Source organism: Lathyrus oleraceus, chromosome 6 (genome assembly GCF_024323335.1).
Source record: "Lathyrus oleraceus cultivar Zhongwan6 chromosome 6, CAAS_Psat_ZW6_1.0, whole genome shotgun sequence".
Lineage (NCBI taxonomy): Eukaryota > Viridiplantae > Streptophyta > Magnoliopsida > Fabales > Fabaceae > Lathyrus > Lathyrus oleraceus.
This window is the reverse complement of record NC_066584.1, coordinates 233747129-233760874: the sequence shown is the minus strand read 5'-3', so window position 1 is coordinate 233760874 and position 13746 is coordinate 233747129. Positions and strand designations below refer to the sequence as shown.

At 37.1% G+C, this 13746-nt stretch overlaps 1 long non-coding RNA gene and 1 pseudogene across 1 annotated transcript; one reads left to right on the top strand and one right to left on the bottom strand.

Moving 5' to 3' along the window:
- Window positions 1–502: 502 nt before the first annotated feature.
- Window positions 503–13746, top strand: part of LOC127092025 (putative pentatricopeptide repeat-containing protein At4g17915) — a 111270-nt pseudogene continuing 98026 nt past the window's right edge.
- On the bottom strand, window positions 5016–5804 carry LOC127092027 (uncharacterized). Its single transcript, XR_007792062.1, has 3 exons — window positions 5343–5804; window positions 5180–5255; window positions 5016–5111 (listed from the first exon to the last, which is right to left on the bottom strand). It is a non-coding gene; the product is annotated as an uncharacterized LOC127092027 (long non-coding RNA).

Genomic DNA, 13746 nt, shown 5'->3' with positions numbered 1-13746 from the left:
ATTATGCGGTATAAAAAATTTAAACCCGGATTTTTAACTGGTTTAATATGAAAATCAAGAAAAATAGCATCAATTTGAAAAAAACGTGTCAATAGAGTGAATGGATGATTAAATTGTGTATTGAATTAGTAATACCTTGAACAAATTTATGAATGTCAAAATTCTAATCAAACACTTTTATACACATTGCTACTCAATTGGTCCATCCAAAAAATAAATAAATCACATTTTAGATAAAATATAAATTAAGAGAGGGTTTTCGGTACATTTATAAACCTCTGAAAGTATCTCCCGTCTCACATTCACACACTTTTCCATCCCACACCGTCTCCAACGACCATATTTCCTCACCATTTCCGGTAAGATAACAATTCCGCTAACGGTTGGACCGGCCGGTCTGACCCGTATTCAATTTCACAACTAACTGTTCTCTTTAACCTTCAACAACTCGTTTCAGTAAAACCCAAATGCCTCTGTCTGTCATCACAATAAGCTACTCAATTTTCAATCTCGTGTTACTCACCTTTTCTTCTCAACTCTTCTTTCTTCCCTCAATCATTACAAATCATGGTTACTCGATTATCAACAAAATTCATGAACATTTGCATATCCTCAATGTGCAAATCGAAGCAATTACTAAAAGCCGAAGTCGTTTTAATAGACGCCATTAAACTAGGAGTACTCCCTGATACTGTTACATACAACACGTTAGTCGATGCTTATTGTCGTTTTGTCAGCATCGATGCAGGTTACACTGTTCTCAATAGAATGAAAGAAGCAGGGATTAACCCTAATGTTGTTTCTTATAATTCATTGATGTCAGGTGCTGTTAGAAAATGTTTATTATCGAAATCCCTCCAACTGTTCGACGAAATGCTTCAATCAGGAATACACCCGGATGTCTGGAGTTATAATATTTTAATTCATTGTTTGTTTAGGCTTGGTAGACCGGACGAAGGGTATCGTGTTTTCAAGGATATAGTCGAGCGCGCTGAAATGTATCCTACGATGGCGACATATAATGTTATGATTAACGGGCTGTGCAAACACGGGTATGTTCATAATGCTCTTATGTTGTTTAGGAACTTGCAGCGTCACGGGTTTGTTCCTTATGTGTTGACTTATAATGCGATGATTAATGGGTTATGTAAGGCTAGGAGGTTGGCGGATGCGAGGAGGGTGTTACGTGAGTTTTGTGATTATGGTTATGAACCGAATGCAATTACTTATACCATGGTTATGAAGTGTTGTTTTCGGTGCGGGAGGTTGGAGCAAGGGTTGGAGATTTTGTCGGAGATGAGGAGGAAAGGTTATACATTTGATGGATTTGCTTATTGTACTGTGGTTGCTGCGTTGGTGAAGACCGGAAGGATTGAAGAAGTGGATGAGATTGCTGGGAAGATGACGAGTAATGGTTTGGTGCCTGATCTTACTTCATATAATACGATGATAAACCTTTTCTGTAGGCAAGGTAAGTTCGATGAGGCGTTGAAGTTGGTGGATGAGATAGAGAAATAAGGACTGAAATGTGATCAGTATACGCACACGATTATAATCCATGGATTGTGTAATATTGGCAATTTCGTTGGTGCCGAGAAGCATTTGGATTACATGAAGTCATTGGGTTTTGGTTTTAATTTGGTGGCATTTAACTGCATGCTTGATTGTTTGGGTAAAGCTGGTCATATTGATCAAGCAGTGAAAGTTTTTGATAGTATGGAGGTTAAAGATTCTTTCACTTATACTATCTTGGTGCATAACCTTTGCAGGGCAAAGAAGTTCCTTTTTGCTTCCAAGCTTTTGGTTGCTTGTTTGAAATCTGGTTTTCAGATCTTAAGGGCTACTCAAAGAGCTGTTATTAATGGCCTCTGTACCGCTGGTTTTGTCAATGAAGCCAGGAAAGTTAAGTCGAAAATCCGGACGGCTCGATTGATGCGTTGATTTGATTATATGGCAGCTGCAGTGTTGAACTTTGGAGGTTTGCATTGATTATTGGAACAATGTTAGGCTTACAAAAGAATGACACTCTGATTCTGATACATTAATCCGGTTATTTGATCGCGGTAACCATCATTCAAAGGGAGAATGTTATCATTATGCAACAAGGTGTTTGGTAATTTACTGATAAACTAGGCCAACTGCTATAACTTTTATGATTTTTGCTTGGTTTTACTGGATAAATACCTTTTTGTTGTATTTGCTTAACAATGTTGACTAATGAAGTTCTCATGAAGAATGAAAATTAACACAGGTGCACACAAAATGTACAAAATTTGAGAAATGACAAATTTGAGTGGATTTAGGTTCATTTTCTCCCTCCCTATTTTAGGAAGGTAGATCTATGAACTTTTACAACATATCAGGAACTACTTTCTGACCATGAGAAGATATTCAAGTGTTTTACCCTAGGTGAGCCATTTCGATTTTGATTTACTTTAACAAAAAACGTTTTTGCCAATGATTTTTTATTTAAGTATCTTGGATGATGCATTATTTTTTATTATGAAATCTTTGGTCATTGTGTAGTTTCAGGTCAGTGTGGTTCCTGAGGAGTTCTAGGAAGAGAAAAGTTGATGGGTGCAAGTGGAGGGACCTTTTGCATGGTTCAGAATATGTTCTCCCGTTTGAATATAAAGGTGGAGACTGGATGCTTGTAGGGATGTACCATGGGAGTAAGTTGTTTTGAAATTCTATGTGTTTTTTGCATTTTTTTCTTCTTCTAATTATACTTTGTCAAGTAATAGTAACTATATTTGGTTTAGCAACTGTGTAGTCTAAAGAAAGTAATAATCATAATTAATGTGTAAAACACTGAATATGTTTCCATTTGCCTGGAGTCTGTAAATTTCAAAATTAATAGATTGTTGTAGGTTATATTGATCACTAGCTTTACGCATTGTTGAGTCCAGAGCCTAGACACGTAGGGATTATGGTAATGTATGTAGAGTGAGTCCTGGTTCAAGATATATGATAGTCTGCTTCTTAATTCTCAAGATCAATCCATATTTCTGGTTTGAGTTATTTTCTACCTAAATCAATTTGCAAATTCAAACCAACTCTATCATATGCATTTCTATGTATATTGTTGGTTTGAGTCTCTCAAGTTTACTTCTTGATCCAAAATATGTTTGTACTTTAACAAATTAATTGCTTGTGTTTCTTTCTTGAACAACTATACCTTGTGATTAATGATAGCTTTTTTTCATGCCAAACATCATAGGTACCGATACTATTTTTATTTTTCAATTACTACTGAAAGTCCATGAGTTCTTGTTTTAATAATGATTCCTGAAATTTGATTGGCAAGGATAAGCACCAATCTTACTCGGTTCTATTCAAATTATTATGATAAAAGGTAACATATTTTATTCATCTAATTAAGAGAGAGGGGGTTAGTAAATAGGAAGATTTAATAATGCAAATGGCTGCACTTGTAATTTTAATGAAACTACAGCTACGTGCATCTTTCACGTGCAATTTGAAGAGGGGTTAATGGTACAATCATGAAAGAGCAACTAATGGGTGCATAACATAACATATTGGAAATGCAAATTATGCTTTTTTGACTGATGGAAATACAAAGTAATTAACCGGCTACTTGCATGGAAAGTATCAAGAAAGTTTTGCCGATTTAGAAAGCAAAGTTATTCAGAAATTATATAGTTCAACATGCACTACACTTAGGTTTCTTACTCTCTTTTCAAACCAGCTTCAGAACTTTCGTGCAAATTCAACATATTTAAAATTGTGAATTAATTAAAGTGTATTTTGAATTTTGAATTTTTTTAATGTTGTTATTTTTCTATCTTGAGTGTAATGATATATCTGGTACTGAGGTGTTTGCTGCAAGGATCATGTTGGGATGGATTAATTAGTTTGAGTTAGGACAGAATGGTGAGTATTGCAGATGATGATCTGCCTCATAACAGAATGGCCATGCGAGGAGGAAGATTAGGGGTATTATGATTGAGTTAGGATAGGGGCCTTTGCAGGGAGGGTGCATGTGCATGTTCCTCTAAGAATCTTCAGTGCTTATTTTTTGTTTTGTTTTAATCTATTCATGTCCTTTTTCTTTTTCCCATCTTAAAGTGATTAAAAGTGTTATTTTCGTGTTCTATAAGGAGTCAATTTCCATTTTTTTATTATAGAAATTCAACTTCCGATTGAAGTGTTAAAATTTTATGTATTCTATAGACTGTTCAATAGTATCAGACTAAAAGAATTTGATCATGGCCGTGATTTTGTTGCTTAACTAGATTTCAAGTCTAATTTATGGGCTAGTTTATTTAGGCATTTAGTGTTGATGCAAATTCTGGTCTCTGTTCGAACCAAGTAAACAGACTGAAGGAATGGCATAATGAGATTTTCTTTCATCTGGTATGCATGTTCTTCACTAAACTGCAATCCGTCTTTTCTATGTGCAGGGTGTTCATTGATACATGCATAAGGGATGAAAATCATGAAGGGTTCTGATGCCATTGGCTTAGGTATGTATTCTCAGTGATGATTTCTTTGGCAGTCACTACAGTTCATATGAAATGTTAGAAATATGGTCTAGTTAATTACAAGTGTAGCAATGAACTAGACTTGATTCATTCATCTTGTTCATGCATTGTAATTTATCTAACAAGTGTCCTAGCCCACCAAAAACAAAAGCAAATCTTGAAAAATATGAGCCATATTCTATCCATAAGCAAGTTTTGTACATCACCTAACTAACTAATATTTGTATTCAAAATTACATACACTAGTACATTCAATAACTACAAAATTACAATCACATTGGCCAAACCGTAACCAGAACTCTTTAACCAACCTCAACAGAATCCAACTGTCAATGAGCTGAGCAAAAACAAAATTCCAACCGCTTTAACAGAACTGGACCCAACCTGCAATACCGAATCCCTTAACAGAACCAGCAACCCTTCCAACCCTCGGATCAACGAAAAAGAACGGTAACCGTTTTCAACTCAGACCCGGAATTTTCAGATTCTTTAATAGAAATTCTTCAATAACTTTCGCGAAAGGCCCTGCAGAACGACCCGACATAACAATACAACACCTTTAAAACTGAGGATTTTCTAACCTCCTTCACGACTAACTTTCAAACCCTGCAAAAAACCAGAACTGAATAAGCCAACCAAGCCACAATAATTAGTCAAGCAATGGTAAAGCTAACCATCATCAGAAGCAACCCATAGCATATCCAACATCACATTGCATGTAGAAGAAAGCCAGTAGTCCTTACATCAAAGCTGCAACATTTATTTAACATCACACATCCAAAATGAAAATCATAACAGAACAACAAACCTAAGCATTTCATTTCAACAACTACTAACCAACATCGTAATCCATAACAACTTCCCACCTCAATGCTGAACCGGAACATGCTTCCAACTCTCTCATAAACAGAACCTGCATAATTCAATAAAACCATAAGAAAACCTTCAAAGAAAATTTCTCCAACCGAATAACCAAACGCTAGCAGCCTTGATTAACTTCCAACCGAAATATCCCACCCTAAAAAACTAACATCAACAAAAAGCTCAGCAGAAATTCATATACTTATTGAACTTAACCAAATAACTCACAAAAGAATCTGAACTGAATTTCCAACTGCCATAACTGCCCACGGTTAACAACCACTTCATAACAGAATCCCTCATGACTCTCTCCAACCTACAAATAACCAACTCTCAACAGAAGAAAAAGGCTCCACATAACTAACTCAAACCTTTTTCCACAATTTTCCTCAAACGCTTAACCTCACCCTGCAACCTACAATCCACAACTGAGAACAATCCTCATCGAACTCCATCACCTTCACCCCAAACCTCCACACAAAACAAAACCACCCTCCACCAATTCTGAACCGTTCTTCTAACTGACAAACAGAACCAAGAACTTTTTTCAACCACCCGCTAACCAAATAATCGAAACTCCCAACCGTCAACAAAACCTCACATAACTTGCGACCTGCAGAAAAAAGACGATAACCAACTCAAGAAAGCTTCACATATCACAACGCCGTAACCGAATCCTAACCACCTTTTCTAACCGACACCAACAGGTAACAGAACGGTGATCAAACCCAGTAACAGAGAGAATTTTTCCTAACTCCCTTAACTGCTCTCAAAAGAAAAACGGTTTTTTTCTCAATTCAAATCCACTACACTTCATCATCCTTCTTGAATCGCTTCTAACCCTCACCCCAAAACCAAGAACTTCTTGAATCACCCTTCAAGATTCAACAGGATTCACTTCCTCTAACTTCTATTTTTCAATCGCCTGAGAACCTCAACAAGAACCTCTCGAACCAATCCAGAAAACTTTCCAAACTTCTCAACAACTTCACCCTCCAATCTCTCTTTTTTCAACCAACCCAACGTACCCTACATCATCTCCGACCCTGCATCATCTTCCCCCAACCATTTTTCAAGGACCGACATCAAACCGATAACCCTCACTACCTTCAATACACTCCTGCTAACAAGAACAAAACCTGCAACAATTCTTCAACCGCCACCTCACCCTCAAATGTTCATACACACAAACAACTCTAAGAAGAAAGAAGAAGAAGATGATCCATATTGAAAGAAGGGCACAAGAAAAGGGGCAAGGATTTGGAGGATTCGTACCTGAAGAAGCTTCGACATTCTTGATCAACATTGCCGTTTTTGATTCCAACAAATTCCGGAATATTTCTCCATTCCGCGGGTAGGAATTCCTCACTATTTCGCCTTGTTTTCATCACGATCGTGTAGTCGTTGGTGCGATTGATCGGGGGCCTAACATGAGGGACGTCGTTTTTGTTTTCGCTTCCGTCTAAATTCGTCATTCCGTAGCCTAGGGTTCAAGCTTCATTTGGGCTCAATTTGGATAATTAACGAGGAATTGTGGGAAGCGGAGATCGGTTCGTTTTGAGCTTCGTTGCTGCTGGTTTTGTTTCCTTGGATCTTCCCGTCGTCTATGGAGCGTTTGAGATCAGTTGTAGCTACGAGGCCATGGCTGAACACATTGGAAACCTGGGTCATGGGCATGCCAAAATCGGGCCGGTTTGTCCAAACAGGGATGATCCAAGCAAATTTGGGCCACACACCTCTTTCCATTTTATTACCCTTAGCCCAATCCATTGTTTCCTTAACTTTTTTTCTTAATTCTTTCTAATCCATAATTAGAGTTTTAAGTTAGTTTTAATTTTGTTTTAATTTCACCGATTCATCTTGATGCTGATTAAAATTGTTAATCCATGTTAGATTTATAAATTTCTTGATTTTAGATTGTTAGACATTAATTCATTTTAATTAGATATAAAGATTAGATTTAGATAGATTGATTAGAGTAATTAGGTTTAATCAAAATGTTAGATTAGATTTAATTCTTCTTAATTTTCCAAAATTTATTTGATTTGATTAACCATGCCATGAGTAGAGTTTAGTCATTAGGACTTGATACTCCTTTTTTGTGGATTTTGTTTTGAGATTAAGATAGTTAGATATTGATTTTATCATGATTTTCCAATTAGGCTAATTTGCATTCAATTTGATTTTTGTGGTGATTTGTATGATCATGTCCATTAGGTTCAATTCTTGAATTTGGATCGGTAATTTTCCATTTGATTAATTTGGATCCTAATTCATGTTTAGGTATATTTTAATCCTTAGGATTAATATTCATTTTAATTGTCCATTTAATCAATTCGTTGGTTTATGATCATTTTGATTAAATTGAAAATCCCGTTTCAATTTAGGTGATGAATACTTTGTATGTCTAATCTCATTTGCCATGATCATAGGATAGATCTTTGATTGCTTTTCATTGATTAATCCATTACCTTTTGAATCGATTCTAACCATTGTATGTACTTACATATTGTTGCATCATTCTTATTCATTTGACTTTATCTCATGCTAACTCGTTTGTTGTTTTATATACACATGTTGACTTTGAGATGCAGGCTCACCCTTAGCTAGCCATGCTACTAACATATCCCATAGCCTTGTATTGTTTGTAATACCATGCCACTTGTATGTCTTAGGCATGGTACATAGTTAATAGTTTGTAACTTGTATTTTTCTTTCATTCCCTTGCATTGTATTGTATGGATCATTCCCCCTATTGTGGGTCAAATGTCCCCCATCCCATAGTCATGTAATAGCTTAGATTTATTGTTTTCTAGTTAGTTCATCATCTATAACAATATATAAAGGGAATACTTTCTTTTGGTGTAGCCTATTTTTCTACCATTTTTACCCTTATTTTATTGTGTAATTTACCTAATAACTTCCAATAAAACCACTATTATTAACTTCCACGTAACTTCCTACTAATAACTTCCACATGCTGTATTTTTAAAAAATTATATTTAAATAAAAAATATCACTAATATTTTCAATGATGTGCATTAAAAAAGCGGACAGACGGGCACGTGAGTGCCCGTCTGAACGCTAGTGCATGTTAATAACAAAGATAAAATACAAAACGATAAACAAAGCATTTCAAAAGAAACAAAAGGTACTTGATTCAACGTCAAGTTGTTTTCCGAATAAAACTAACACCATTGCAACGTGAATGTTTGATCCAACATCAAGCATTCTCCATTCACTCCATGATCCATTATATCATCTCTCCTTCATTCCTTTCTAAAACGCATTCTATCATCTCTTCTCCATTCTCTTTTCAACCTTATTTTATCTCTCACCTCCATTCTTCACTCACACTTTTCATAAATTCAAATGCTTGATCCAACATCAAGTCCCTTTTCAAAACATTTTTATAACAAATTGGAATACCACATGGGGTGTACGTGTTTGTACACAACATTCAAGTAATTGGGTTGTCGGTCGTACCTAGCCTGAGGACCCGACGCTTGACTTTCCCTCTTAAAACATCTAATGATTCAAACAAGTTAGATCTAGGTGCCGTGAGGAAGAAAAAGAATAGTCAAGACTTCATTATCCTCTCGATTCCCAAGTACTTTGATCGTTGGCCATACTTAGTCAAGGGTCAGATACTTATCTCCCTCTAAGTTCCAATGATTAGACTTGCCAAATTCTTTTCACAATTCAAATCTATTTTTTGGATGAAAAAGAGTGGTTAGGACAACATTGTCCTCTCGACTCCCGAGTTATTGGACAATTGACTGTATTTAGCCAAAGGTATGATGCTTGTCTCCATGCATAAAATCGACCCCAACAAATCAAATCATCTTTTGCCTTAGGGCTTCCTCTTCAAAACCTTTCAATAAGAACATGTTACTTCCTTTCTACCGTGAACGAAGCTTAAGCCTCCATGTGCGAGCAAGTGATGTTTAACTGCTAGAGTGTGAACCAAACGTATCCACTTTACCGTAAACAAGCAAATATTTTCCACTCCCATGATAGAGTATACAAGCGAGTGAACAGTAGCGCACAAACGTCAATATTGTTCAGTAAAAACAAGTAAACAAATACGCCACTTTTGAGCCAAACTACGAAGCTCTGACTTCCTCATTGCACGTATGAGGGTACGTAGGCACAAGGGCTCAAATACTTGGAGAGCACACTAAATTAAAACTTATTTTCTCCCTCATCTTATTCTCTCATCTCATTCCCGATGGCAAGTAACTTACAGATAAATAAACATCCATACGCAATTGATACGAGCAAGTGGTTCCTATGAAGTACTATGGATGTGAGGGATACTAATACCTTCCCCTTGCATAACCGACTTCCGGATCCGCTCTTGGTTGCGAGACCGTTTCTCTCATTATGTTTCTTCACATAATCCATCTAAAACCATCCAATACATGCCAAACAATAGAAAACAAGTCATTCACATTCACCACACATACAACATACATCCATATTAGGATTCTTTTGATAAAATATTAATATACTGTTATCAAAATGAATGTCCCATTATAGGTAATACACTTAGCTTCATAACGGTCCAAACGACACCTCAAACGGAGTTACGGTTCAAAAGTTATTGAATTTACAAGTTTTTCAAAATGCTGTCAAAAACCAGAAAATTTGCTGTTGCGAAAATGCTGTCAAAAACCAGAAAAACTGTTGTTGCAAAAATACTACTGTCCAGCACAAAATTTCATCATAAAACCACATTAATCCATCATTTTTCATGAAATAAATAGTTATACAGCCTATATATATCATATAGCAACTATTAAGATCATAGAAACAAGATCCTAAGCTCCACTAATTTTCACCAAAATCCTAAATCAACCATTTTCAAGTAAAACTCAAACATGCAATTATACACCAAATCATGTTCTATACACATACTTGTCGCATCCGCGAAAAACAACCGGCGGGCTGAAACAAAAACAGCACAGAGCCGCCACCATGCGTTATTTATCCCAAAGAGGGAAAGGAAACGCTCGAAGTAAACCTGGAAAGGAAATGGTCTCGCGACCAAAGAGAATGGGTACGGGAGTCGGTTACGCGAGGGGAAGGTATTAGCACCCCTCACGTCCGTCGTACTCGACGGGATCCACGCTCTAAAAGAAAGAAAAGGTTGCTAAAACAAACATCACACACACACAAGAAACACAGGTGGGGGTAAGAGGAAGAGGGCTCGCTAGGACATTGCATCCTATGCCTACGTATCTCGTCTGGAACGAGAATCAGAGCTGTCGTAGTTCGGCTTACGCACGCCAAACAACACAAACACACAAGCAGGCAAACATGGAACCCGAATGCCACTCGATGGACTTACATCAGCTTCCGAACCACACACTCACACTGGAACCCGAATGCCAATCACTGGACTTATATCAGCTTCCAAGCACACAACAAGAACAAACAAACAACAAATTGCTAAGGAGTCGGGAACTCGAGCCAAGCAATTGTCAACCAAACACACACAAAAAAGAAAAGGTTTGCCTGGAGAGATCTCGCACGACCTCCTGCCTACGTACCTCATCTAGTATGAGGATCAGGGCAACGTAGTTCCCCTTAACAGGGGAGAAACTTTCTCCTAACCAGAGACTGGGAAATGACAAACTAAAAGGGAGACTGACTCGAGCCTAATAGTTATCATATATTCCATAATGGTCTTAGGTTGAGTTTTCTATCTACTTGCACAACAGCAAGCCAATCCTATCCAGGCAAAGCAAGCATGCAAGCATAAACAAAACAAAACAAACATTCACAGTTAGCACACACTATATCCAGTCAAAGTGGGCTCAAACAAAGGGTTAGACTTGCCAAGGCAAGTCATCTGTACAAGGATGGTGTTAGCTCTTAACCCTGACATTGAGAGTCAGGGTGAAGCTGATGAATGGTGAGTGAAGATTAGACTTCACAGCTCTTATCCCTGGTGTAGCACCTCAAATTTGCACCTATCATTGTACATACATTCTCATATTAGGTCATAGCATAACATGGTCCACTGCATAGCATTGCATTGTCCCATTTGCCTCAAGTGCAAGCCAATCAGGAAATTAGGTCAAACTGGTCAGGAGATCAGTCAGTCAAGCAAGCAAGCACAATTCTCAAGGAGCCAAGGCCCTAGGGTTGGTCCAACATGTTCACATGACTTGGGGATCCATTTGAAGTGTTTTGGTCAAGGATTGGATGTTCAGAAGTCATCAGTCAATGCACAGTCAGTCAGAAACCCTAAAAAGTCAAACTTGGTCAACTGTGGTTGATTTTATGGTTTTGATGGTTGGATTTGGTTTGAGAGAGCTTATTCATGTCCCAATAGGCCTCATATATCATGTCAAACACCATCAGGGAAGAATTTGAAGCCAGATCAGAAATTTCCAAAAATGGAAACTGGACCTGTAACTGAAACCTGCCAAAAATGGAAAGTCTTGATCCTCAAACTTACATCATGATACAAGCTTCAAATGAATTTTTGCCCAACATGAAAGTTGAAGATCTTGTTCTCCCATTTCCAAAAAGTCCAAGAACTCTCAATTCCCATGTATGGTTGGCAAGTTATGATCGAATCGTTTTCAGAAATTCTTGAACTTCAAAAGGCCATATCTCTCAAACCATTTGGCCAATTTGGGTGGGGTTTTTTCCTACAAGTCACATTTGATCCCCTCTTTCCAAAAATGTAACTTTCATGTACCAAAACTTCACCAATCAAAATGGCATTTTTGGACCTACTTGAATTAATTTTAAGTAAGGTGAAAAAGTGAAGTTTTAAATTAATCATTTCCCACCATTCCTACTATCCAAATATGATCTGAAAATGCATTTGAGACATGTTGCAAAGTCAAAATTATGCAGTACACATAGCCCATGCCTAGTTGCTTGAAACTTGGAAGGAAAGTACACTTCTCACCAACTATACTCCACATTTTCATGGCCTTTGATTGAGAACCACAAGCAATCATCAAACAGAAAATCTTAACATATTTTTCTGTCATTCCAACCCTAGAATGGCAGCCTCTAACCACAGAAATCCTCATTCTCTCTCATTTGGCATTTTCACCAAATTGCAAATTCTGTTCAAAACAACAAGCAACATCAAAACAGAAGATTTTTAATATCATTTTTCTGTCAATTTGGAACCCTGCTAGCAGCCATACACAGCAGAAAATCATTCTCTCAAAAGACTTCATTTTGGCCATTTCTCAAAGTCTGTCCAAAACTTCCAAAGGGACAAAACCTTGCCTTGCCTAAACATCATCCAAAAGACATATTGAGCTCATTCAAACATGGTTTCTTCACCTGTAGAAGCTTCTGGCCCGACTGTCTTTCCAAGGTGCCATTAATGGAAGAGTTTGTTTAAAGTCTTTTCAAGCTGTTGCAAGCCAAAGTCTCTCCACCATTCACCTCCTGGACACTTGTTGAGCAGCTGTTTTGGCCATTTGTAACAAAACAACAGCTACATCATGACTGTTCCACAAATTAGGTAAAGTTTCGACTCTCACCTTTTCCAAAACCATGATACACACTTTGTAGATCACCTTTCCCTGATCACACTGCGCTTTGAATGATTGAAAGTGGTCGATTATTTTTGAAGTTATGTTGTTTTGAAGTTTTGATGATAAAACTTGTTCTTGCTTGATGCGTCTTATTTAGCATGATTTGATGATTATGGTTGTTAGATTATGCATTCTTGTTGTTTGCTGATCACGATGATATGCGCATCCTTGTTTTCTGGGCGTTTTTGAAAATCACGATTTGAAGGTGATGATGAAGCTTACTGTTGCTGTAACCAAACCCTAAAATATTTCCAGTTTTTTCTGGTTTTTCTCACGTACCTGCATGATGCTGAACGCTGTACTGTACCCGTGCCCCTCAGCCAATAGGAACATTTTGTTCCAGCGTCCAAAACGACGCGTTTTGATAAGTGGCACAACTATTTACAAAAATGCCACAGCGTGCCCCCATGTGTCCCATTGGAATATGTTGTTTTGCAATTTTTATTTCATTTGATCACCAATCTTGTAAAATTCATAATTCATCCAATTTTGATCCAAATTTAATGGGATTTTTTGTGTTGTGTTCATCATGATCTCTACTTTTTATCATAATTTTTCCAGAATTTTGTGATCATTGGTTTTTGATTGGTATTAGGGTTTGTGACATGTATGCACATTTTGTACACTTTGCCAAAACATTTGTGAAATGGTGATACTTTATCCAATGGCTCCCAAATTTTTTGTGCTTAAACTAGATACACTCATGGTGATTTTGGTGTAGAGTTTGTGAATTTATAATTGCTGGTTTGTGAGTTATGATTTTTTGAAATAGGGTGTGACAATTTGTGTCACACCATTGATGT